The sequence below is a fragment of the Chenopodium quinoa genome, unplaced genomic scaffold (assembly GCF_001683475.1).
Source record: "Chenopodium quinoa cultivar QQ74 unplaced genomic scaffold, ASM168347v1, whole genome shotgun sequence".
Classification (NCBI taxonomy): domain Eukaryota; kingdom Viridiplantae; phylum Streptophyta; class Magnoliopsida; order Caryophyllales; family Amaranthaceae; genus Chenopodium; species Chenopodium quinoa.
In genome coordinates, this window is record NW_018745407.1 from 44,139 (window position 1) to 66,223 (window position 22,085).

Consider the following 22,085-nt stretch of genomic DNA (forward strand, 5'->3'; position numbering starts at 1 on the left):
TTAAATTGTGCTTGTGTATTTGGAAGTATGAAATTCAAATGTCTAGGTTTAACTATGCAAGTGATTTATTTATATAAATATGAGTATTTTGTATTGGATTATAGAAAATATTGGATTAATATAGAAATTATCCATATAGAAAATAAAAGAAATTGTAATTTCTATATAATTATATAGAATTGATAATAAAAAATTTGTTGTCACAAAAAAAAAAAAAAAAAAAAAAATGAGAGAGAAAATAATAGAAATTCTATAGCAAAATTATATAGAAAATATTGGATTAGACTATGGAGAATTCTCATTAGAATATTATTTTCATCAAAAAACTTTACAATATTGGCACAATATGATAGTTGTTAAGCAAAAAGCTATCGTTTTTTTTTGTTGCCGGTATGATTTACATGATTTTAAAAGCTATAAAAGTAAAAATGGAAACTAATATCTTTGTTTAAAGCCTTCAAAACAATGTTGTATTGATGATACCCATACAATTTTTTTTCTTTTGTTTTAAAAATATTGGGATAAATTATATTAAATGTAAATTAATTACTACTTTAAATTTTACTAATTACATATTTAAAATGATGTTCGAATTTATTTAATTACTAATTTCTTTTTTAAAAAATTAAAATTTATTACTATACTATTTAGTTATAGATTTACAATGTAACATCTTCTTTACTAATGTCAGAGAATTTAGCTTTTTAAATTAAAAATTGATACAATCTTTCTCATGTATATATAGCTTCTTTAACAAGCAACAATACAAACAGACTATATGAACAATTTGGTAGTGAGAATTGAAGAGACAATTTAGTAGTGTTAAAGACTACAATTGATTGGTTCTATTATTTGGTGTACAAGTTTCAACCATTGTCTTCTCCCTTTTGTTTTTAGAAAAAACTAATGTGTATGATAATAATTTTCAAATTACACATGATGCATACATGATTCATAAATTATAACTGAGAATACTTGTAAAAACAAATCAGAGACATCGACAACGATTAGTTCTTTACTGATTTCTCAACAAAATGAACAAACTCCAAAGTTTGCAACAAATCTTTCTATTTCTTTCTCGACTGCATCTCGTAAGTATTTGGAACGAATGAATACATCATCAGTATATATGCTAATAGTAAGAAATTCTAATTTCGAAGATGGGGAACTGAGAATAAAACCTAGACACTTGCCTACACATCATATAGTTCATGTCCAGTCTGCTTAATATATGTAACAAATTCAGGCGTTGACGTGATGGGTGTATGTATACCAGCATTCTTGCAATAACCAATGATTAAAACTCTCCCATCGGGTTTCAATTATTTATAAAACTATGTGAATAGCTAGCTTTATCCTGAAATGTAAAACAGAGTAGCACCGTTATAACGCTAAAATTAAGTTGTTACTGAGGATTTATGGGAAAAAAAAATACCGGAAAGCATGAACATACAATACCAGAATATAAAGAATGGTATCACGGCTCTAGATCACATCAAAAGTATAGTCTAGGTAAGTAATTATTTTACAATCAGCAACCTTAAACTCAAATGCACTATTGTATCCAACTACATGTGCAACAATTATAGAGATCATATTGGTGGAGAGATCTCATATCAATGCCAATGAGAATATGTTGAAATTCTCTGCCACGAAGAAATCAACTCTACCAACGCCACGACCAGCATCCATAACCTCTAGCCTATATTTTAGGCCTAGCTTCGACAAAAAATTCTTTCGTGATTTCTGCAGAATTGATGATCAGGTCTAATTTCCCCTGGCTTCCTTTTCCTATTTCCATCTAAATAGACTTTTATGGTTTTGCAAATTTTATTATCATATTACTTTCTCTTCCCCCTTTCACCCTCCTCACTTCCTTTTCCTCTATGACCTCTTTTCTTTTTGATACACATTTTTACAAACTGTGAATAATAGGTCTCTTCTTACTTGCTTTCCATCAATTTATACATAGTATATTAATCTTTCTAAGCCCTCATTTTCTCACTCCTTTTCTATTTTACCTCACTTTTATTTTATGATTTTTGTAATTTTTAGTAAGTCTCTACCTACTTGCTCCCTCCCTCAGCGTACCATTTTACTTTTCCTCTCCCCCCAAAATCATCCAATGAGTTGATTTCTCAATTGATTTTGCAAATTTAGAAAGTATTACACTACTTTCTACTCCTTCCACACCCCACATCCTCCCTTCTCATATCCTTTTCCCCTATAGGCTCTACCTCCATGCGCTACTCGTTTTTTTTATAGATCGTGAATTTTAGAAGGCCTTTTTCTACTTGATGTCCATTAATCTATCTATTAATCTTTCCAAGCCCTTGTTTTCTCACTTCCTTTTCCTCTATGGGATGTATCTCCTTGTGTTACTCATTTTTACGCATTGTGAATTTTAGAAGGCCTCTTCCTACTTGGTATACAACAATTTATTTACTAATCATTCCATGCCCTCATTTCTCACTCCCTTTCTATACTCATATTTTACGGTTTTTGGAATCTTTTCCTTCCCTTAGTGTATCACTTTCTTTTTTCTCTTCCCTCTCCTCCCTCCTCACTTCTTTTTCATATATGGGCTATATCACCTTTTGTTACTCATTTGTACAAATTGTGAATATTGAAAGGCCTCTTCCTACTTTCTATCCGTCAATTTATCTATTAATCTTTCAATTCCAAGCCCTCAATTTTCACTCTCTATAAATTTTACCTCACTCATATTTAATAAATTTGTAATTTTTAGTAAGTCTCTTCCTACTTGCTCCCTCCATTAGTGTACCACTTTTCTTTCCTCCCCCATTCACAAAAATTAACTCATATCTATCTACACAAATATTTCATTTAAACTCTTCTCTTTTCAATCCACGCGTCTTTTATGAATTTTCATCAAAAAATTTATGTAATTAGAGGTATGTTTTAACAAAGAAAATTTTCCACAGAGTTCTCATTTGACTTTTATGATTTTGCAAATTTTGCTACGCCTCCCCCTTCTCCTTCTCCCTTCTTAATTCCTTTTCCTCTACGAACCCTATCTCCTGGTGTTACTCGTCTTTTTATGGATCATGAATTTTAGAAGACCTATTTCTACTTGATGTCCATCAATCTATCCATTTATCTTTCTAGGCCCTTGTTTTCTCACTTCCTTTTCCTTTATGGGCTCTATCTTGTTCTGTTACTATACAATCAGACATAATGAACATATAAATTACAGAAATTAAATCCAAAATAAAAAATTTCTGCTTTCATTTTATTTATTAAAAGGAACAATCATCAAATTCTAAATACTATAAAATTTCAGCTAGGAAAACAAATTTTTTTTGTTATTTTCCCCCAAAAATCCCAGAACCTTAAATCTAAAAGGGTATAAATTTTCCAAAATAGAAACCAACATGTTGACAGATCATCTATTTAAGCAAAGAAACCCATGGATAGAAACAGATAGTCGTACGTCTTTCCCAACATCACCAAAATGATGTATGAATCAACATAGCAATGAAAATCCAAACATACCTCAGTTACCTGAACCTGCCAGGAAACTCTTATTAGGTCCATATCATATGCTACATCCAGAGTTCTTGAATCCTCAACTTCGAAAAAAGGCATTAAAGAGCAATTGTATTGGAAAAACCTAACTGCGTATCCATAGATAGCAAGGTGCTGTTTTCTTCCAGTAGATTGGAGCCTCTCCAGTCTCTTCAGAAGCTTCATCCTGACCAATAATAACATGCAATAAAGATATAGGCATATACTAAAAAAATCATTTATCTATTTATCAACTGTAATAGCTGAATTTCCCACAGAACGGGTACTTCTACAGATTTCCTAGATTAGCCATTATTATTCCTTCATCTAAAGTCATGGAATTTTTGATAATTATACTATTACCTAAAACCAAGAGTTAATCAAAGAAATAAGAGCATCCTTCACAACACAATCTTATGAAGTTCGAAATCTTATTCCTACATAGGTGAATATGACCAAGACATATGCACATATAAATTCCCACTACAACTCTTTCCTATTACTCAAAATAAAAGCAAATTTTATAATTAACACCCAATCAACACTTAATTCAAAATACAAGCAAGTTTCAAATTTCATTTTTACCTGATTGTTAGAAGGACTAATAGTGGAGATTAGAGGAGCATTAGCTTTCCAATTTCTGCTCACATAATCAAAAATTCATAGTTTCATACTCTTTCTACATGAAACCCATCAATTGTCAAGATCAGTCAAATGAAATAGAGAGGCCAACAGAACAACAAAATAGTAGAGACAATGAGATGCGGATCAGGACCATTTCAAAGAAAATTATAACTTATATTTTTGTTATTTTGTATACATGGTATTCATTCAATAAGACGGCATTGCAAGAAGCTATATAAATAATGTCATACCAATGGAAGAAGCATCCCACAATAACAACTCTCAAGGCATAAAAAATAAAAAAATAAATAAAAAAAAAGAAAGAAAAAAGAGAGATGGGAAACCTGAAAGCAATTCTCATAGCTTTCTTTGCCTCTGCAATTGCTCTTCAAGCATGCTCGGTTCGTGCCACATTATCAGACTGTACCAATTTCTACTTGGGTGAAACCCGTGGCAAATATACAGGTCCAGACAGTGTTGATCTAGTGTTGACAGAAGAAGGAGGTATGTACCTGCAGCAAATTCTGCTTTCATTAATGGATATTGTTCTATGATATCTCATGCAGCATATGTATGATTAGCAAGCAAACCAGTTCAGTAAAATAAATTGTGTAGTTTAGGATGCATTTCATTCAATCACAAGATATCAGATAGATAGGTTTTTGAAAATCTATATATCAGAAATTTTATGGTGAACAAAAGATAATATTAGTAGACAACTTGACAATCTAAAACTATTGTCCTAGTTTTAGAAACAGATTGTTGCATAGTTGTCAGCCCTTATTAAGGGCAGCACGAATATCTCTTCGTCACAATCTTAATACTGCATGAAAATTACTTGCTAAAGGCCTGAAAGTTGAAACCGCCTAATACCACAAAACTGTCTGCTTCTTTATCAGGAACTGGAATAAGGTCAAATGTCAGTTACATGTATGTATCTATTACCTTGGGACTCAAGCTGCCCTCTAGCAATTCAGCTGGAACTGTCACCACCTTCTATGTAAGCATCCTCCTACTTAAATTTGTCGTAGTGTTGTATCCAAGACATACTGCTTACATTTGTGTTCCTGTTAAACTCACACATTTAACTTAACCAAGAAGAAAAGGGGCTACAATGAAGTGTCAATGACCTGATTGTGCCGCGTTAGACTAAGATTAAGGATTGAAAATGTTGTAAATGTCTCTAAACCATCATATTTGTTGATAGCACCTGTAATTAGAAGTGTAAAGGTCTTTTATTAGCAAAAAATTAGTGTAGATCATGGACTAACTAACACTATTACAATACCAACACTGAAATGCTATTGTAAACTCCATAAGATGAACCTAGCAAGGTCCTTTCTTTGTTCATAATGAAAACTTGGCAAAAGCTTAAGAAACCAAGCATAGAAATAGAGAACTTTACTTTAAACAAGAATTCAGCATATTAGAATCTAAAAATTTTAAAAACTAAGGAAAATCTGTTATGTTACCAACAGATATCTTAATAATTATGTGGGTTTATTACACTTTTGGCAGAAAAAACCCACTATAAACTAAAATACCATTGTTAGTTTTATAGTGTTAAATTGCATGAATAATCCAAAGATCTATACTACATTAGCTTGTGATTAGAGGTAATATTAAGAACTATAAGATCAGCCAATAGTGAAAACCTATCTAAAGCCGCTAGATAACCCACTTAAATTAGATTATATTACTCCCACATTCATAATGAGCAAAGAATTACATAAAATATGTCAGGCATGGAGATGACATCGGTATGAGCATAGAAAAGCAATATAATAACTACTGAATTCAAACCAACTAATCCCATTAGTTATGTGGGAGTAGATGAAGGGATGTGATCATGCTTTGTAGCCATTATAGGACCCATTATCAAGGTGTACAATTTGTCGTTCATAAGACCCATTGTACAGGTGTAACACTCCAAATAAATTTAACGCTTGACAGACATACAAAAGGCACATAATTTATCCGCAATTAGATTCAATTGACATCCGATCAATGTATTTTCAGATTAAAAGTTTTACCACCCACAATCTATGTTCATTCAAGCAATTCATCGAACACTTTAAGATCATATATTTACAAGACAAAAGCAAATAATATAACATTAAATTAAATTCGAATGAACTCACCTTGGCACATACATTGACAACTCAATCAAGAAAATCTTCTCTAATTCAACCTTGAACATATGGTTTTCCTACAAAATCCCACATAAAATAAAATCAGAAATAATCAAACTTAGAAGAACCCAAAATTGACAATAAATTTAATGATGAACCCTAAAATTGGTATTTGATGAAAAAGAAAAATCTTACCTCAGAAGCTGCTGTATTCTTTTCCGATCCTCTCCTCCGGCGCGTGTGCTGTAGGAAACCCTAATTTAAGCATTACCCGAAATTCTTAACAACAAAGTATATCATTAATGTGTAATATAACCACTCAAAACTCTCGCTAATCACTTACCAATTTACTAAAATTCATTCGAATTTCACAAAAAAAAATTGCATAACTTCAACTGATCATGTTTCTCAATAAATCAAAGTGAAATTCCATCAATTCCACAAAACACAGACATCAACAACAGGAAAAAAATTCTAGAAATTAAATACAAAAAACCAGGTCGTACATCCAATAATACCTTAGTTTATTCACCTGAAACTCGAATCGACCAAACCTTGCTCCATCTTCCTCCTTCCGCCTATCTTAGAGAGAAAACAGAGAAATAAGAGGAAACTACTTCACACTGCAAATAATAGATCACAGGCTAAAGTCGTATCACCTAATCAAAAGTAATTCCTAAACCACTAAGTAAAATAGATAGGGAAGTAGGGTCGAATCCAAAGGGAAACGAGTCTTTTTATTCCAAATTAATTAATATAATCTAGATTATAGAGTAACAAATTATTATTATCGAAGGGAAATTAAACTACTAAGAGTATAAGTGGAAAAGAATAAAAGTAAGAGGAGAAACAATGAATAAAAGACATAGGGCATAGGGTCACGAATAAATAATATTCCAAGGTAAAACATAATAATCAAACATCAATGCATCAAAAACCCTAGCAAGAAAACTACTCACACATAATTAAAACTAAACTAAACAAAACAATTAAATTAAGCATAATAAAAACAATAATATGAAATACAAAATTAAGAAAATAACGATAAGCAAATTAATTTTAATAATAACAAAACAAGAAAGCAAGTAAATTGAAATCCCAAGCTAAACTAAAACGAAGTCTAAGAAAGGAACAAAATTGACGAAGCGAATAAAATTACTAACCTAAAATCCTCAGCATGCAAATTAAACGTCTAACTAAAGCAAGTTACGGAAAAAAAAAAAACTATAATTAAAACTAAGACTAAAATTTAAGTGACTAAAATTTAAGTAACTAAAAAGCTAAAACTCAAAACTACTCATCCGTAACTAACTCCATCCTTTTAAAGGAAAAGGAGTTTGTTTCCCAGTCAAAACTCTAATTCCTCCAAGGCCAATCATTAACGTTGCGTGAAATTGGAGCAAGGCCCCTAGAAGTCAGAAACCCACATCAGCGAATTAACTAGAGTAAAGCCTGATAAGTGACATCATTAACGTTGCGTGAAATTGGAGCAAGGCCCCTAGAAGTCAGAAACCCACATCAGCGAATTAACTAGAGTAAAGCCTGATAAGTGACTTTTGTGTCACTTTTAGGGTGTTTATTGAGTCGCTTTCCGGCTTATTTTACAATAATTTATCCACCACAACAGCATCGGTCACCAACAAAACACCATCAATCAACCACCACCAATCCACACCCAATTCAACCCCATTACCAGCCAACGAACCGCAACAACAACAGCCCCTGCTCCACCACGCAACTCCAATCAGCCCAACAACACCAAAACCGCCAGCAATCACCACCATCATCACCCACCAAAACCGCAACAACCAACCCTTTGCCCCCTCACAACAACCCAGCCTCACCTCCCATTTCGCCACCAAAATCACAACCAACACCACCTATCAGCCCACCACAACCGCACCAGCACTCCACTCCAATCAAGAACAACCTCCGTCAGCCACCAATCAACCACCCAAACCACCATCCTCCAACAGCTACAACAACAAACACAACACCATCAGCCACCACATCCTCACACCACCAGCAACCCAATCAATTACCCACAACAACCAATTAATCACCATTTCACACCCTCTGTTCCACCGTCACCTCCCATTTCGCCACCAAACCGCCAGCAATTACCACCTTTAATTCGACCCCCGCAACACCAATTAAACCACCAGCCCTTCACCCACAATCAACCACCTAAATCACCACCAAATTACTCACCTAATAGCCGCGCAACTCACAACACCCAAACTCACCATCTCAAGCCTCCACCGCGGCCGCGCAGCCTGTCAGAAAGCGCACAATTGGAATCCAAAATCATAGTCGAGGCAGTAGCTTTGCGCGACTTGCTGTGCGGCCTCTGTGCGGGCGCGCAATTGTGGGTCAATCACGAGCTTTTCACGTGATTTTTAATGAAAATTGGACGGCCACGATAGATGATGATGATGTTGATTTACGGTGGTGATTATGATGATTTTTTTTGGTGGTGATGAAAGTTTGGAGCAGCCAAATTCGAAAGAGAAGATTAATGGAGGTCCGGTGGAAATCGTGGGTTTGGGTGGGGATTTTGGGGTTTTCTTTTTTCTTTTCATTTTCTTTTATTTTATTTTATTGTTAGTTTTGTTTTTATTGGTTTTTAGTTTAGTTATTTTATTTGTTTTATTTAGTTTTATTTCTTTTTAGTTTCTTTCTTTTATTTTATTTTTTTATTTAACTTGTATTATAAATACCCTTTGGGGCTATTTTCAAAGGAACTATCAATCAACATTTTATTTTAGATAGATTAGTTTTAGTTTAGCCTTTATTTTCTCTCTCTTAGGGTTAGTTTAGGAGTAGTGTAGAGAGAGAAAACTTGGATTTCCATGGAGTTTTTGAGAGGTTGAAGAAGCAACTTTGTGGAACTTCTTCTCATCTATTCAATGAGCATTTTCTAACTTTGTCTCATCTTTATTTCTTGCTTAATTCTTAGTTTTTGCTTTTTGTTTATTGATTTGAGTAGATTAATTAGTTTATATGTTTACTCTTGTTTTTATTCTTATTTTACCTTGTTTTCCATGTCTTTCTTCATTATGTTAGCTTAGATTTTATTATAGGGAAATGGATGAAGGTTATGTTAATAAATTGAATGATTGATTGTGATTAGTATAGAATTATTTCTTTATTATTGTGTATGGATGATGCTTTATGGATTAGAATCTTTCTAGCTGATTGATTCTATGTTATTAATTGTGCTTTCAATCGATTTTGCGAGAGTGAGTTGGTTGAGAGCCCTAATTTCTTCCATACCTTTGCTAGGCTAGTTGCACGAGAGTGAATTAGTTTAGTAGGATAGTTAACATGCTTAATTGTGCGAGAGTGAGTTAAATGTGTTGATTGTTACTAATCAAGGTTGATTAGGGGATTTTGCTCCCACCAATCGGAATGCGCCACGTGGGCCAATCAGGTCCTGCCAAGTGTCCCCCAGTTGGAACTGTCAGGGCTTGCCACGTGGCACCCGCTTATTTGTCCACCTTAGACCTATTATGTCATGACACGTGGCATACTCCATGCCTAATGGAGAAACCGGCCACCCAGGCCCAACTTCCGAGGGAAGCCCAATCAGCCCAAGGTTAACCTAAACCTAGGATTGGCACGCTTCTCAAAGACTATAAATACTTAATTAATCCTCATTAAAGGGGATTAAGCAATTAAACACTCTCACCTAGAGAGACCCAATCACTTTAATTTCCGCATTAATTACTCCTCAAACAAGTACTAACTTGACCGTTGGAGGCGGAGCTCCCACCACCAGGAGTCTCCGTTGTTTTGCAGGTACAGGCGTCCGGTTCCAGTCTCGGAATTGTAACTCTCCCGCAGGACATCAGAAAACCCCGAAACATTTGGCGTCGTCTGTGGGAAGAGTACTTCTGAGATGGCATCCACGTTTGTACCGACTCCTGAAGAGAGGCGTCCCCTAGACGACCCTCAAGTTCAGTCGGACCACGACACTGAGAATGAATTTGAAGTTGAAGCTCACACAGCTTCAGACGGGACCCTAAGGGCCCGACGTACCCGTCAGACCGAAAGGAGAGAACGGGAACATCTTCAAACTGGAAGTGAGCCAGCAGGCGCACTGCCTGTTCGGCAGCAGCCGACTGATGGGTCTGCTCCCATCACAAGGAACGAACTCATGACCTTCATGAGGGACTTCAAGGGAGAAATTCAAGAGTTGATCAAACAGAAGCCGCCTGCTCTAGACAAGGAGCAGTCGGCTAAGAAACCCTCCACTTCACAGAAGAGGAAGCCAGTTCAAGGGCGAGAGGCGACTCCTCATCCTAAATCTAGGAAGCGGGAGCCGACTGCCCTTGATTTCACAAAATACCGTTTTCCTACTCCAGGAACTAGGAAACCTGTTCATCATATTCAGGCGGACGGGTCGAGAAAAACATACACAGACGCTCGGCTACTGCTAGAGTAGAAGAAGAGTGACCGATTGTCAGAGTCGGCCTCTACTTCAAACTTCCAAGACAGTCTGCGAAATACCTCGATGAGGCATACTCAGTCGTATCATGAGAGTCAGTCAGGCGGCACCTCCCGTCAGTCCGGCTATCATAGCGACCAGGCGGTACCAAACTTACCGTTTGTACCGCAACAACAGTATTTCTTACAGCCACCTCCGTTTGGTGGACATGCAGCAAAAAATGTCCAACCTATGGACTGGCAGCTACGGTTGCTTAGACTTGGTGAACAGCCGTCGGCCTTCTCCAAGGAAATTACTAAAGCCGCTCAGCCGACCAAAGTGAAAAATGTATTAGTAGGCGCCTATGACGGCACTACTAACCCAGAAGACCATCTGATGGCATTCACCAACCTGATGTACCTTCAAGGGTTGGATGATCCCACCTGGTGCAAGTGTTTCCCAGCGACTCTCAAAGGAATCGCACAACAATGGTTCGGCAACCTGCCGACTGGTTGTGTAAATAATTTCAGGACGCTTGCTTACTTATTCACCTCCAACTTCGCCATGAACATCCCTGCGAAGAAGACGACCCTAGATTTAGGAACAATTCAGCAGGGCGAGAAGGAGGGGCTTCGTTCTTACATCAGGCGGTTTAACCTGATGAGAATACAGATTCAAGGGTTACCGGATGAAGTAGCCTATACTGACTTTTTCAGAGGTCTCAAAGACGGGTCGACCTTCAAATTTGATTTGGTCCGAAAGAGGGTGGCGACTCTTCAAGAGGCCTTGATTGAAGCGGAAGCCTATATACAGGCGACTGATCTTTGTAGTACGGGAAAACAGTCGGACGGGAAAAGGTTCGACAAAAGAGAAGGACGACAGAAACAGTCGTCAAACAAAGACGAGAAAAGAAAAGAGGTCTGGGCGGCTGATTCCTCTAAACAGCCGGCCCAGAAAAAGAAAAAAGAATTCAAACCATACTCCCCAAAGTATGCGTTTAACAAGGATATCCAGTTTATCCTAAAGGAAATCAAGGGACGGATCTCAATTGAGAAGCCGGTCCCCATGAAGGGTTCTGCAAACAACCGGAACCAAGATAAATTATGTGCTTATCATGAAGATGTTGGTCATCACACCAATGAATGCATCAGTCTCATGCGGTATCTGGACCGCCTGGCTGAACAAGGTGATCTTGACACTTATGTCAAGAAATCTACGAGGAACACTTCCTCAAAAAAGCAGTCGACCAAAAAGAATCAACAGGCCGACAGCTCCGATACAGATGATGCAGTCGTCTACACCATTGCAGGCGGCTTCTCAGGAGGCGGCCCCACTATTAGGGGCAACAAAGACAATATCAGGCGGTTAGATGTAAATTCCGTTCACCAAGAACGACCCTCCAAATATTCATTTCCTGAGATTGTCATCACTGAAGAAGATCTAGGAGGGGTAAGAGGGCCGCATGACGACCCTATCGTTATTGAATGTAAAGTGGCCAACCAGAGAGTTGGTCGAATCCTCATAGATACCGGAAGCTCCTCAGATCTCATCAGTAGCAAATGTCTATCGAAACTAAAATATCAGACTGATTGCATACATCCGGCCTCCCACCCTTTAGTAGGGTTTGGAGGAGGAGTCGTCCACCCAGTGGGACGAGTGGATTTACCCATCCGCCTGGGCGAAAAAGGGGAAGGACGACACATGGTAGTCCGGTTCCTGGTAGTAGAAGAACTCTCGGCTTACAACATGATTCTGGGACGACCAACCCTGAATAATTCCAAGGCTGTTATAATCCCATCTCTTATGTTGCTCAGGTTTGAGAGGGATAATGGGACAGTCGGGTCCCTAAGGGGAGATCAGAGGATGGCCCGAGAGTGCTATCTCTCGGATTTCAAGCCCACTGTTATGGCCACTGGGTCGAGTGGTGGAAAAATAGACCTTGATAATGTCAAGGAGAGTGCGCCTGTTCAAAAAGCAGGCGGCAAGAAGAGAAAGGCATCCCAGACAGGGGCCGCAAGAAAAGACAGAAAATAGCAATCATTGGCAGAGGAGCGGTCGGATGAATTCTGCCCTCAGCCAGCTGGTGAGCATACGGACCTGATCCTAGACGACTCACGTCCTGACCGAACAGTCAAAGTTGGGAAGACTGCTCTGAGAGTCCTAGGTGACGACTTTCACAAACTATTGAAAGAATACAAGGACATCTTTGCATTCGAAGTCCATGAAATGCCAGGCATTAGTCCTGATCTGGCGGTACATAAATTGGCCGTGGATCCGAAAAAGAAGCCGGTACGGCAGAAGAAGCGGAACCATGGCGAAGAAAGAAGTCAGGCAGCAGCCGCCGAAGTTAAAAAATTACTTGATGCAGGGTTCATTCGGCAATGTTACTTCCCAGACTGGGTTGCAAATGTGGTGCTTGTTAAAAAGCCGAATGGCACCTGGCGAATGTGTGTAGACTACACAGACTTAAACAAGGCGTGCCCCAAAGACAGTTACCCTCTGCCTAAAATTGATAACCTGGTCGACTCAACAGCTGGCCATGCTTTGATGAGCTTTATGGACGCCTACTCTGGTTTCCATCAAATTCCTTTATGGAAGAAAGATCAGGAGAAGACGACCTTCGTCACTGATCAGGGGTTATACTGTTACACGGTCATGCCGTTTGGTCTTAAGAATGCCCCGGCTACCTTCCAACGAATGATAAACACTGTGTTCTTTGATCAGATTGGGAGAAACGTCGAGGCATACATTGATGATATGATTGTCAAGACTAAACTTCAGAAAGATCATCTGTCGGACCTCCGAGAAACTTTCGCCACACTCAGGCGGCACCATGTCATGCTCAATCCCAAGAAATGTGTCTTTGGAGTTGAGTCTGGGAAATTTCTCGGATTCCTTATCAATCAGAGAGGAATAGAGGCGAACCCTGAGAAGGTGCAGGCGGTCATTGACATGCAGTCGCCTCGTACCATCCGAGAGGTTCAGAAGTTAACAGGTTGTCTGGCGGCCTTGGGAAGATTTCTAAGCCGATCAGGCGACAAATGCTTATACTTTTTCCAGGCAATTAAGAAAAAGGCAAGGTTTGAATGGCGGCCGGATGCTGAGGCCGCCTTCCAGAAATTGAAAGTTCACTAGCATTCCTTGCCGAGGCTGGTCAGCCCTTTGCCCAAAGAAGTACTCTACATGTACCTGGCCGTCTCTGATCATGCGTTAAGCGCTGTTCTCCTTGCTGAAAGAGACGGCTGTCAGCTCCCGGTCTACTTTGTCAGTCACGTACTGAAAAATGCCGAGTTGAGGTATCCCTTAGTGGAGAAATTTGGTCTTGCACTCTTCATGGCTGTTAAAAAATTGAAGCCCTACTTTTTGGCACATGCAGTCGTCGTGTATACAGACCAACCTATCAAGCGGCCACTGACCATCATGGAGTCGTCAGGCCGAATGATCAAATGGGCCATAGAAATTCAGAGCCTCGAAGTTACTTTCGAGCCTAGAAAAGCAGTGAAGGGGCAAGCCTTTGCTGACTTTATTGTTGAGATGACTCGTCCCCCTGACTCTCAAGTTCCAGACCAAGTCTGGAAGGTATATGTGGACGGAAGCTCTACTTCAAATGGTTGTGGAGCAGGCGTCATATGTCAGTCGCCGGAGGGCGACAGATACGAGTATGCTCTACGCTTCAGTTTTCAGGCCTTAAACAATGAGGCAGAATATGAAGCTTTACTAGCCGGAATCCGCATGTGCAAGGCGGCAGGGGCAAGAAAAATAGACGCCTGTTCCGATTCACAATTGATAGTGAGTCAGTACAATGGCGAATACGAAGCAACCCATCCGGCCATGATCAAGTATTTACGGGCGGTCCGACAAGCAGTCGGCTCCCTTGAGGATTTCCATCTGATCCAAGTGCCGAGATCAGAAAACAACCAGGCGGATGCACTGTCAAAGTTAGCATCATCCGCCTCCTCTGATACTCCTCGAACGGTTTTTTGGGAAGTAATGGAGAAGAGAAGCATCGAGGAAGACCCTATTGGAATCCTAGACAGAAGCTCAACCTGGATGGATCCAATCAGGGCATATCTGACAGACGGTACCCTGCCGGATGATCATCAACAGGCGACAGCACTGAAAAAACGAGCAACCAGTTTTGAAATAATAAAGGGAGAACTTCACAAAAGGGGGTACCTTCAACCCTTCTTAAAGTGTGTTACTCCAGAAAAGGGACGAGAGATACTAGACGATCTTCACTCTGGTTACTGTGCTTCCCATATAGGCGGTAGGACGCTTGCTCAACGGGCAAGGCGGCAGGGCTACTTTTGGCCTACTTTAGAAGCAGATGCAATGGAGATGGTGAAAAAATGTGACAAGTGCCAAAGGTTTGGAAAGCTAATTCACCGTCCGGCTACTGACCTCACTACCATTCATAGCCCACTACCGTTTTCTAAGTGGGGCATGGATATTCTGGGTCCATATACGCCTGCTACAGGCGGAAGGAGGTACATACTTGTTGCCGTCGACTACTTCACTAAATGGGTAGAGGCGGAGGCTGTAAAGGGAATCAAGACGAAAGATGTAATTTCATTCATTTGGAAAAATGTCATCACTCGGTTCGGGGTTCCCATGTCTATGGTTTTTGATAATGGTCCCCAATTTGAGACGCCTATTCTCAAAAGCTGGTTGGGTGACCAAGGAATTGCACACTACTTTGCATCTGTCGGCCGTCCACAAGCAAACGGCCAGGTAGAAGCCTTTAATAAAATCATCTCAGACGGTCTCAAGAAAAAGATTGAACGAGCAGGCGGCCTATGGGCGGATGAATTACCACATGTTCTCTGGGCCATTAGGACGACTGAAAAAGGGGCGACTGGAGAAACTCCATTCCTCCTAACTTATGGTGCGGAAGCTGTTCTTCCAATAGAACACTACGAGCCGACTCTTCGAGTAATGCTATATGACGAAGAGGCAAACTGGGAAGCCATGCGCCTGTCATTAGACTCACTTCCTGAAAGGAGGGGCAATGCTGTCTTGCGCCATGAAATTTACCGCCTGAGAATGACTAGATCATTACAACAAAAAAGTACACAGGCGTCCACTCAAAGTGGGGGACTTTGTACTTAGAAAAATGGAAGCAGTTGGTAGGGCTAATGAGTCTGGAAAACTAAATCCCAACTGGGAAGGACCCTACCGAATCTGTGAAGAGGTCAGGGACGGTACCTACCGTCTGGGAACACCAGACGGACAGCCGTTGCCTCGAACTTGGAATGTAGATAATCTTAAGAAATATTTCTTTTGAATGATGTAAATAGTCAAGGGCTACTTAATAAAAGTTTGCGTACTTAATATTCAATTTTGTACTAAGAGGGGCACGCCTACTAACAAACAGTCGGCTACTCTCCATGTTTAATTTTCTCTTCAGAGGGGCATGCCGTCTGTACCTTTACAGTCGGCTACTCTCCACAGAGTATTTTACTCTATCTTCAGAGGGGCATGCCGTCTGTACCTTTACAGTCGGCTACTCTCCATAGAGTATTTTACTCTATCTTCAGAGGGGCATGCTGTCTGTACCTTTACAGTCGGCTACTCTCCATAAAAGAGGGCCGACTGGTTCCAAACACACGGCCACCCCCCTTAACTAAAAATGATCAGGGTCTGGCCGACCCTGTGCCTAACAGGCGGCTACCCTCCTTCTACTTAGCACCTACGTTCACCAAGAACTAACCAAGGCCACAGGCCGAATGATCAGACCAGGCGCCAAGCCAACTGATCAAATCTTCAAAACTAATACGACCTGTCCCAACATCATAGCAGGCGTCCGACGGCATCCCTCCGGATGAAATTCGTCGCAGAGAGCAGCTCCCTTTTGGGTGGAACATTGCTCTATAAACTAATTACACGGCACCTATACGACTGTCCCCAAGGGCAACCACGTAGCCGTTTTTGAGACAAGGATAACTCTATCACTAACCAAACCAGTGGTAGCAGTTGACATCTGAGTCAGATGACCGCCTGTATTACTTGGGATAAATGCAGGGGGTACCTCTTGAGTTAATAGCCAACAAACATTGGCGAATCAAAAGGTTCAGTCGGCCTCCGCCGCCTGGTACCTTTACTACTCAAGCAGGAGTGACGGCGACTGAGTTACACCAAAGTTAACTCATAGTCACTCTCTCAAACTTAGTATGGAGCCTAAAAGGTATGAGTCGTCCGCCTGTTTTTAGAAAACAGGGGCTCTCAACCACTACTCCTGCTAGGTTAACAACCTATGAGTTAAAAGCCAACAAACATTGGCGAATAAAGGGGAACAACCGGTACCCACCGCTTGATACCTCTACTGCTTAGTTACTTGGCGACTAGGTAACAATCATGTTTACTTGGTCAAACCACTTTCCTACTTGGTTAATTTTACAAATGACAGGACCGCCTGCCTAAAGGGGATCCAGTCTTTAAAATGGTTCGAATACCGATTGGATAAATGGCCGACTGATCGTCTAGCCTGGAAACAAACAACCAGTCGTCCAGGGGCATAGGCGGCGTGACGAACTATCCGTACCTGTCTGCAACTATCGGCCATGTAAAACAGTCGGTATAATGTACAATTGGATATCAGAATATTCATTAAAAAGAAGCCGGTCATTAAAGACCGGCAAAATATTCAAAGCCCTGGCCCCTGGCCGGGTAAATACAAAACAAACGGCACGCAGGCCGTGGAAAGAAGACATAAAGCTTAAGAAGGGGGCAGATCTTCAACATTAGCAGTTGCCGCCTGGTCAGCACTCTTCTTGCTGGACTCGGCTTCAGCTGCATCCTTTTTTGATGCATTACCCCCAAGCGGCACAAGCGCCACTACCGGCTCCTCCTCCTCCAACGCCTCCTCCAACGCCTCTTCCTTAGCAGCCGCCAGGATCTCTTGATTATATATATCAGAACACTGGCGGTACGTTTTTTCCCATAAGGCAAAGTCGGCATTGGGGAAGAGGCGGCCCCAAGTCATGCGCTGGATTTGAGAAGAGTCTTCCATCATCTCCCGGACCAGCTCTTTCTTTTCTTGCTCGGCCTTTTCCGAGAGCTCCTGAGTAAGACTCTTCTCCTGGGTAACCAGGCGTACCTTTACGCTCGCCAAGGATTTCTCCAAGGTTTCGTATGAGGACATCTTTTGGCGAAGAGGTCTCAGCTCGGCCTTGAGATTGTTGATGGTCGCCTCCAGCTCGCTATTCCTCTTCTGGGCCGCCTCTAACTGAGCCCGGATAGCGGCGGTAGCCTGCGCCTGATAATAAAGAATATCAATGGTCAGAACTTCATTTTGGGCAATTTGAAACATTGCCTTATCACAGTCAGAGGCGGCCATAGCTTTTGCAGCCTTTACCTCTTTGTTCTTCCGGTCAAGCGGCTTGCGAAGGCCGTTCACTCGGAGCAGGGCCTAAGTAAAAAGGGGAACAGGCGTCAGTTTCCAAACAAAAAAGAAACAGGCGTCCTGGAATTCAAATACTCAAAAATATGCTAAGTATACCTCAGCAAGGACCCCTGCAATCCCGTCTAGGTCAAGGGTGCTGACACCCCTGACCGCCTCCCTTTCAGCTGGAGGAACGTCCTTGATCATAGACTTGGCCACCTCGACCAAGTCAGGCCCCTGAGGGCCGGCTGCATCAAGCATAAACAAACGGATTAGACCTAGTAAAAAAGGGAGCAAGTCTAAAATTTACAAGGACAACTTCATACTTCTAGGCGGCCCAGCTGGAGTTTTTGAAGAAGTGGCTGGCTGTTTCTCAGCCGCCGCATGTTTCCTGACATAACCAGGAGAGCTCGCAACAGTCGTCCTCCAGGCCTTGGGGTCCGGCTGTTGGGAAGAAGAAGCTCTTGGAGCGCCCGTCTAAAAAAGAAGAAGTTAGTATATGCATAAACAACTCCAAAAAGAGGGTGAAAGGTTCGAAGCCCACCAAGGGTGCCCCCTTGTTGGGGGAGTCGGTTGAAGCTTGTTGCATGATGGAGGCCCGCAACATGGCCGCCGCAGTCTTTGAGGCGGTAATTTTGCTCATGGCGTCCGCTGCAAAAACAAATAGCAAAGTTAATAAGTCATAACAAGAAATGAATGGAACAACAGAGTATTCGACAGGCCGGCTACCTCTTGAGCACCGACTGCTGAGGCCACAGGCGGCCAAAAAGTACTCGTCGTAGAGCCATTTGAAGCTCGGGACGCAGTGCAGGGGTACTTGCTGTCGTACCCCTGAAGTAGAGTTCACCTTCGACTCTACTTTGAAGAGTCCTTTATCTAGGATCTCTTTCTTAGCCTTGGGGGGAACAGGCGGCATGCTGCGGCCGCCTGCAAGAAGGGGCGGATTCCTGTTCCACCTGTTGAAGCGCTTGTTCAGCTCTGTGTCTAAACTCTCAATGATGAGGAAGGTGCTCCGCCAGTCCTTCCATTTGTTTGCTTTACCTCTCGTCATGAGGTAGCCCCTGTGGCTCGTCAATTGATACCAGCCGGTACCGCCTGCCTTAGGGGTCCGGCTGAGGTAGTTCATGTGGGCGAAAGCCTCGAAGCTCGGCTCCACCCCGTGCAGTTCGCACCCGGCCACATAGCCGAGTACATTTACCCAGGAGTTCGGGGCTAACTGCCATAACCCCAACTCATACCCATCCAAGATCCGCTGAACAGCCGGATGTAGTGGGAAGCGCAGCCCAGCCTTGATGGCCGCCTCGTAGCAGCCAAAGCAGGCGCTATCATAACTGGTACCAGCCGGCCACACGACTGTGTCTTCTGGATCCGGCACAAACACTAAAAAGCCGGGGCCCATTGTGTGGTTTGCGATAAAGCTCTCCACTTTCTCTTGCATGGTCGTGATCCGGCCCCGAGGTACCGTGCAGTAGTAGGGGGTATTTTGCTCTCGGTAAGAGGCGGATGGCTCCGCCCAATCGTCCCCCTTCTCAACTGCGTGAGAAAGCCTCGCCTCTTGCAGGCGACTGTTTTTCTCTTCTGTGTCCAAAGAAGCATGGCCAGAAGAGCTAGACTTAGAATCGTCCTCTGACGAGTCCGAAGAGGACGACTCCTCCCCTCTCCCGGAGGGGCCCGCCTCCTCTCCTTTAAAAGGAGCAGGAGAGAATGAAGAATTGTCAACTGTAAAAAGGGAAGGGGTCACTTTGACTCCTCCCTCAGAACTGCCGGCTTTCAAGCCGCTTTGTTTCACTTCCGCATCTGGCGCCTGGTCAGATGTTTCACTAATCGGCACCCTGTGGGAGGAGCCGTCTGAATTTGAGATCCTGACAGTCTTTTTTGTTCTGGCCATCATGCTCTACATAGACACAGATACAATCGGACTTTGTATAAAGGGCAAAGATGGGTCCAGAAAAGGGCAGGCGGCACTCCTAGTCCTAGATTCAGCCGTCCCTGGTGACCGGCTGATCACTAACCTAGGTCGTGTCGTGTGCTTCCGTGGTGCCATTTCAAAAAAGAATAAAGAGAAAATTAAGAGTAAGAGAACCGACGGTTACCTGAACGAGTGACGGTTGATGAAGTTCTGAAAATCCTTTGCAGTCGGCTTGTCAGAGCAGGCGGTAGGCAGAAAGAGTCCAAAATGTCAGAGCAAGTTCAGGGGTCCGAATGTTCTCTCATAAAGTTCTCAAGTGTGAAAATGACTGAAGTCAACACTCCCTTATATATAGGCGAAGTGAGAAGGCGAAGGGTCACTTCCAGAATTCATAATTTGGGCGGGAGAATCTCTCGGCCTTTCGCCGAGTGACACCTGTAGCAGGCCGTCGCCTGTTACAGTGCGACACACCTGTCGCACTGTAACACGTGATCAGTCACGTGCCACCTGTGAGGGGCAAATGATTAGGGGATTTTGCTCCCACCAATCGGAATGCGCCACGTGGGCCAATCAGGTCCTGCCAAGTGTCCCCCAGTTGGAACTGTCAGGGCTTGCCACGTGGCACCCGCTTATTTGTCCACCTTGGACCTATTATGTCATGACACGTGGCATACTCCATGCCTAATGGAGAAACCGGCCACCCAGGCCCAACTTCCGAGGGAAGCCCAATCAGCCCAAGGTTAACCTAAACCTTGGATTGGCACGCTTCTCAAAGACTATAAATACTTAATTAATCCTCATTAAAGGGGATTAAGAAATTAAACACTCTCACCTAGAGAGACTCAATCACTTTAATTTCCGCATTAATTACTCCTCGAACAAGTACTAACTTGACCGTTGGAGGCGGAGCTCCCACCACCAAGAGTCTCCGTTGTTTTGCAGGTACAGGCGTCCGGTTCCAGTCTCGGAATTATAACTCTCCCGCAGGACATCAGAAAACCCCAAAACAGAGGTCATTTTCATCTAATTGTATGATGTTATTGAATGTATTGATGTAATTGGATTCCACTTTCCCTAGTTTTAGTTATTTGTTCTTAGTTGTGTTTAGTTGAACCTCTCTCTATCTCACAAGCTTTCCTAATAGTCTAATTAGCACAAATTGATACACTTAGTCCTTTTGGGTTCGACCCTTTACTTGCCACTAACTAGTTTAGTGTAAGTTTAGGTATTATAAATTTCTAATTTGGTTAGGGTTAGTAGTCCCAACGACATACTCTTAACCTCGATCAAATTTTGGCGCCGTTGCCGGGGACTAAGGCGTTCATTAGTTTGTGTTGATTAGATTAGCTAGGTTCTTGTATATTATTTGTTTTTGTTTGGTTTTCTTTGTTCTTTGTATAAAAATGGCATGCTTATCTTTTCCTCAATTTGATGGTGAACCCTTCTATGCTTACTTTGAAAGATTAGATGGTTTTCTTAGTTACCATGGGTGTTCTCTTAGTGATGCTTGTGGTATAGCTTATTGGGGCATGAATGAGTATACTAGGGGAATGGTTGAGGACATGAATAATGGTAGATTTTGTCATTTGTCTATGCATGATGCTTGGGATTTCTTCACATGGTTTGCTAAAGATTCTTTTGATAGAGAATCTCATGTTTCTTGCTTTGATTCTCAATGCCAAGATTCTTTTAAATTTTGCATGAATTCTCTTGATACTTCTTATGTGCCTTGTGATAATCCAAGTATGTAAATTGACACCTTTCCCCCTTATGCTCATTTTGATGAGGCTTGTGCTAATTTTGATGATGTGCAATTTGACTTTGATCATGAACCTCAACCCAATAACATTGATTCCCAAATTCTTTCTCAAATGCAATATCTCAACCAACAACTCCAAGAGCTTCAAGAGGAACAAAAATTGAGAGAAGTGAGGCTTGCCCAAGTGATGAGTGCTTTGGTTGATGTAAATGGATGTGAGGCACCTCACTTGGAGTGTGAGAGTGTTTTTGAGAATGATGTGGGCCAAGGGTATGAAGTTGAGGGGAGATTTTCTTGTGATGAGAGGATTTTTGAGGATTTTG

General features: G+C 41.6%; 1 long non-coding RNA gene across 9 annotated transcripts; it reads right to left on the reverse strand.

Moving 5' to 3' along the window:
* Window positions 1-993: 993 nt before the first annotated feature.
* LOC110713102 lies at window positions 994-8,893 on the reverse strand. Of its 9 annotated transcripts, none has more exons than XR_002509767.1 (8): window positions 7,448-8,893; window positions 6,803-6,862; window positions 6,480-6,539; window positions 6,294-6,361; window positions 5,098-5,362; window positions 4,497-4,664; window positions 3,517-3,715; window positions 994-1,357 (listed from the first exon to the last, which is right to left on the reverse strand). It is a non-coding gene; the product is annotated as an uncharacterized LOC110713102 (long non-coding RNA). The 9 variants fall into 9 exon arrangements; XR_002509765.1 differs by having other exon boundaries at window positions 6,803-6,866; XR_002509769.1 differs by lacking the exon at window positions 7,448-8,893 and having other exon boundaries at window positions 5,098-5,201; window positions 5,283-5,362; window positions 6,803-7,243.
* Between the last annotated feature and the right edge of the window lie 13,192 nt (window positions 8,894-22,085).